This window comes from Bombyx mandarina, chromosome 03 (assembly GCF_030267445.1).
Source record: "Bombyx mandarina strain Sakado chromosome 03, ASM3026744v2".
NCBI lineage: Eukaryota > Metazoa > Arthropoda > Insecta > Lepidoptera > Bombycidae > Bombyx > Bombyx mandarina.
This window is the reverse complement of record NC_143210.1, coordinates 12,425,142-12,431,141: the sequence shown is the minus strand read 5'-3', so window position 1 is coordinate 12,431,141 and position 6,000 is coordinate 12,425,142. Positions and strand designations below refer to the sequence as shown.

Below are 6,000 nucleotides of genomic sequence, written 5' to 3'. Positions count from 1 at the left end.
GCTTCAATGATTGGTTCCATCGTATGGAAAAATGTGTCAAATTTCGCGGAGAATACTTCGAAAAGCAATAAATACATTTTTAAATAGTAATGTTATGTCACTTCGTTAATTCCCGAAATATTCAGTGCCGCCTATGTATTCCGAGAATCGGGACTTACTACATCACGCTTGTTTTGTTTCTTTCATTTAATTGTAAAGCTGCAGTCTTCAAAAATGCCATATCGACAACAATTGTAACTAAACTCTACTTATTTTAAGCAAGACGGCACACACGCCCAATCGACACTTAAGGAAAATGTGGCGTTTATGCTAATTTACTAGTTTTTATGTAGTTTTCTTGGGATCCCGTAAAAACTTTCTTATTCTTTATCAAATCATACCATAAAACCTAGGACATTTTTCTCCCTAATAAAAATGGTAAAACATAGTAAATTGTTCAATTTAAAAACAAAACAAACATCGTAGCGTTCAAGTATTGAACAAATATCTGTCTTAAGCAATTCTAAGCTCGTAAACTCGCTAAGTAAATTAATTTAAAAATTATTCGATAATAAGTAGTTATCATGCGAAATCGAGCTACGGTATCACGCATGCTTTGTTTAATTCATCCGACTATGATCAGTCCGCGTCGGTGAGCCCGCGTAGCAAGCCGCCCTGCGTAGCACTCTGCTACGAAGCTACGAATCTCGCACGAGAAAAATTTAAAAATCATATTATATTAGTTGAAAGTTTTCTAAATATATTTAAAGTTATTTTGAAATTGATAAAATGTGGTGAGTTTTGCATTACAGTAACTTATTTTTGTTGTATGCGTTTGTTTGGTGCATGCTTTTTTATCTTTTGGGATCGTAATCAGAGGCTGTCGGTTCGTCCTATCAGTTTATGTATGAATCTATGACGGTACTAATATGCCTAATGTTTTTTGTGAGGGTTTTCAAATATAATCGAATATTCAATGTTGCTTCAAAACTTTTTTTTGCAATAATCATATTCTGCGCCAAAATAACGTTATACAAACACGGCCTTACGGAAAAAACGTTGCCACATTTTCTATTAGTTATTATTTAAATACAAAGCTATTAAGATTGTTGAAATAGGAAAATATCTCGAGCGAAACGCCAATCCGCATAATTCACTGTTGGCTTATCTAGCTTGCTTATCTAAATCTTAATTAGATATTTTCAAAGGCTTGAACAAGAATACGTCCTCCAACTATAAAGTAATATCGGAAATAATGTATTCACAATGAAAAATGCGAGATGAGACCACGACTCGTTTTTTTTTACTACCTAAACTGATAGCCTTGAGAGGCTATGTGAGCTCACGGTGAGATCACCGAATCGGAAACGCGACCCACTGAGAAGATCCGGCTACAGCTCAGTGGGCTGTGTCTGTGGGTTAGTTTACTCGCCGAGCCATTCGTCGCAAGCGACGGGTTCGATTAAAACGATGATACGACTCGCAAAAACTGAAGAAAATACTCGACATGATTAGTATTCTAGATGAGCGGACGAGCTCATGGTCCGTCTTGGCTTAAGTGGTAATCGAATCGCATTTATATTCAACGCGGATGACGTCACTTAACTTGACACTAGTATAAAGGTACAGTTGTACATGCTCAATACTAGCATAAAAGCCACTACTGAGCGGTTGCTGCTTAGTAGCATGTGTGCTGAAACATTGCTTATAATGAGCATGCTCATTTCTAGTTTCTTTAAAAATTGATTGTCGGTTTTGGCGTGCTATCTGCAGCGCGAGATGAAGGGAGCGTGCTTTTAGCGCGTCTGATCAGGTTTTAAACAAAAACAAATGTGTCAGTTTGAAGAGCATGCTCGATGCTCGCATGCTAATAAGTATTACATTTTATAAGCATGTGTAACTGTATGTTAAGGTACTGTTACACATGCTCATTTCAAGCATGAAAGTATGAGTTCTATTGAGCAGTTGCTACTTAGTAGCATTTGCGTCGGAATGTTGCTCAAAAGTAGCATGCTCATTTCGAGTTTGCTTAAAAATCAACGGGCGTGCGATTTTTGAGCATGCTACCTGCGGCGCGGGTGGAATGGGGCGTGCTTTAAGCGCGCCTAAACAGGTTTGTTTATTGAGCATGTTGGTATCGATCAGTCGTTTGCAACAGGTATAATGCAAATACATACATAAAATACATAAATAAATAGCATACTTAAAACTATCATGCCTATTGCTAGCAAATGAAAACTGTTCATAAGCATGCTCGTATTGAGCATACTCAATAGCACGCTTTTTAACATGCTATTTTAGAGCATGTGTAACAGTACCTTAATTATAAAACGGCTATATCCCTTCAAAGCGGTACACGCGACTGCTTTGCGGCAGAAATAGGCATAGCATATAAAATTTTAAACGTGACGCTTACTAAGCGATTCAATGGAACTGGGACGTCGGGAAAGGGGCAAGGAGGTGGAATAAAAATGCAAGGGTGAAGTCGCGTGACGGTAAATACGTGAAATATGGCTACCTTTAGCGCAGTCGGATTAAATAGCTGGATGGTAAATCTGATTAAGGAAAAAAACGTTTTTACCAACCCGAAAACTGTTTTTATTTTAATATATAATTTCTATTTTATTATCTATACTAATATATAAATCTATAGTGGTTTTTACGGATGTTCCGTTAGAACTACTGAGCCGTGCATCCGATTGACTTGAAACTTGGTATCCATGTAGAAAATACATGTACTTAATGGATAGACTAATATTTACATGAGTGTTGGACTTCCTGTACCAGTTGCGGGAGCGTTAATGATGAGAATCTTTGTGGGGGTGAGAAATAATAATGTTAATTTTAAATGCCCAGCGAAGCGGACGGGTACAGCTAGTTCACTTATACATTTGTGCAATTACACATTAAATAACTACTATAATACAAAATGTTCATAAAAATGGGCTCCAGTAACCACTTAACACCAGGTGGGCTCTGAACTCGTCCACCCATCTGCGCAATAAAAAAAAATACACGAGAAGCAGCTTTCAAATAAAAAGTCATTATAATCAGTTTACCTTTAGAAAAGTTCTAGAAAGTTCTAGAGAAAAAAACAATTTAGTACATAAATGTAATGGCCCAAGCTAGAATACTCGCGACGAATGATACGGACGAGAAAAGAACCAGTTGACACAGACCCAGGCTCCTAATTCTTTTGACTACGGTGGTCTAGCTCCATCGGTCATCGAACCATGGATCACTGAAGACAAAACTAATGAGGAAGTCACGAAATGTTGTGGACCCTTGTTTTTCATCTCGCAATGAATTGTGTCACGATAAAATTTAGATACTCTAGTATCTATTTTATATAGCTGACCCGGCAGACTTCGCAATGCCTCAATTAATAAATAAAATACCTAAAATTTTGTATAAAATAAATTTAAAACAAACAAAAGGAATCCGTTCGACGGGGGACACATCAAAGGGAAAACAAAATTGTTATTTTTATTTAATTCCGAGTGTTTTCATATTTATTCACCTTTTAAACCTTCTCTGGACCTCCACAAATAATTCAAGACCAAAATCAGCCAAATCGGTCCAGCTGCTCTCGAGTTTTAGCGAGACTAACGAACAGCAATTTGTCTATATATACAATTAGTCTGACCATAAATACTGTTACAAAGGAAAACAAAAAAAATCTATGGCGAATAACACTTATGACTTTTACAGTGTGTTAGTTTAATACGTAAATATAAAACAATTTAAAGTGGTCTCCATTGGCTGCAATACAGTCAGTCCTTTAAACGTTGAGGCCAATTATCAATAGGAGCAAGCTCTTTCCATGGGAAAAATTTTCACTGCCAATCGTACGGATTGTTTTAGGGACTCCAAATTATCGTGGCGCTTAGAGCAAGCCGTACTCTCTAAAACTGACCATAAATCATAATCCAGCGGATTAAGATCGGAACTAGACGACGGCCAGTCTTCAGCTCTGATGAAGTCCGAAACGTTCGTTTCCAACCAAGACTGCGTAGACCGAGCTTTATGACCTGGCGCCGAGTTTTGCTGGAAGGAACATGGTGTTGTTAAGGGGCTTGACTACCTTCTCAAGAATGGTATCTTGATACACTTGTACCGACGCTTTGATACCTTTTTTACAAAAGTATGGCCCAGTCACTCCTTCATAGCTAATACCCCGCCAAACCATCACTGAAGTCGGATAGTGCCCACATTGTACTCTGTCGACTAATTTGGGAAGCTTCCTTAGAGCTTTGAGCATAAATACGGTCATTTTGTTTGTTAAAATGTTGCTCAATTGTAAAAAAATTCTCATCCGTAAACAAAAAATTTCTATGACCTCCCTTTGCGTACCGCTTCAGTAGTTGTTTCGATTTTACCACCCTATTCTCTTTTAAATTATCAGTTAAGAAATGACCAGTACGTCTCTTAAAGGCTGCAAGTCCTAAGTCATCTTTTAAAATACGCGACATGGTTCTAGGTGCTATCTTCATCTCCCGAGATAAAATCTTTGCTTTCGGACAGGATTTCTTCGAATTGTTTCCCTTACTGCTTTGACCACCTTTTTCGTACGAACACTACGTGGACGGCCAGATCTTTTTCTGTCACAAACAGAGGAGGTCTCATTGCACATATTAATAGCCCGGTACACAAACATTTTACTGATACCAAGCGTATGGAGAGTTTTAAAAATTGCATTTGGCTTTGGCTGGGATTTGCTAACAGCTGCTCGAGCGCCTCCGAGGGAGACCTAACAACTCGAGAGCATCTGCTTCGCGAATAAATCTACTACCGGATCGAAATCGCGCTAAGAATATCCGGCGGGCTGAATCATGGGTTAGGTTTGCAAGTCGAACTCGGCATAGAGTTCGACGAGTAGGGTAGTAGGGTTACTACTTACGGGGTCCGTAAGCCTGCTCCTAGTGTTAGAGCTGAAGACATCTACTGCAAGGGTTATTGGATCTGATGGATCCGTAAGGACGTGTCTAGGGCGTCGACGGTGACTGGCTCCAGCGTAATCAGGATTCGGGGACAAACCTGTAAATAAATAAACTATGTGATGTGAGATGGAAAAAAGAGAATTTTTTTTTCATCATTGTCTTGGTTAGGTCACAGTCTAAGGATATAATATCGCGTGTCTCGATGCGAGACGATCGCGATGTCACAAATTATAAATCGATAATACTTAGCGAGCGTACTGCATCGCTCCCGCCAACCATAACATCACGAAATACTTTGATATCGTTTTGTAGAACATACTTAAATGTAGGTAGAATGAATGAGTATATCAACAAATTAAAGAGCGGACGGTTGGCGTGGTATAGACATGTGATGGGTAGAGAGGAGATGCATATGACTAGGAGATGTATGGAAATGGTAGTGCAAGGTAGAGGGAGAGAGGTTGACCGAACAAGATATGGATGGAGTGTGTGAATGACGATATGAGAGACAGGAGTGAGTGTTGAGATGACGGCTGATAGAAGAAGGAAATTGAAGAGAAAAATTTGCTATGCCGACCCCACCTAGTGGGATAAGGTGGAGAAAAAGAAGACTTATATGTAGGCCAGTTTTTTTTTTAAAATTGCCTTTCTTAATCTTGGGTAGTCAAGGAGCTATTCCAACTTCTTGCGGATCGGTAGGTGAGCTCACGGGCTCAACCCGAAAGAATTGCTAACAATGGTCCTAGCGAGAGTAGCGCTTCGCTGAGTCTATTACCGGATCGGAATTGCGACCCATTGAGAAGATCCGGCGAGAAACTCAGTGGGTTAATAATCTTACGTAATGAAATTATGATAAAAGTTTTTTTTATTGACGCCGATGGCACACCCGGCATCCATCGTTTTTGAACGTCATCAATGCCAGTGTCAAAACCAAGTCGTGGTCAGCCGCCTTCCGTGCGACTGTCTATCCTCGCTCGTTTCAACTTTAGCACGTGTGTTTTCTTTTCAAAGCCCTACTACATAATATATAATGTCGTAATAATGATTGATTATAATGTGACTTTAAAAATTTAATGTTTAC

General features: G+C 39.0%; 1 protein-coding gene across 1 annotated transcript in view; it reads left to right on the top strand.

The window, feature by feature from the left end:
• The first annotated feature begins 621 nt into the window (after positions 1-621).
• LOC114242386 (cyclin-dependent kinase-like 4) overlaps positions 622-6,000 on the top strand; it is a 29,158-nt gene continuing 23,779 nt past the window's right edge. Inside the window, exon 1 of the mRNA XM_089737872.1 lies at positions 622-773. The gene's annotated coding sequence lies outside the window, so the exon portion shown is untranslated. The remainder of the gene's footprint in view (positions 774-6,000) is intronic.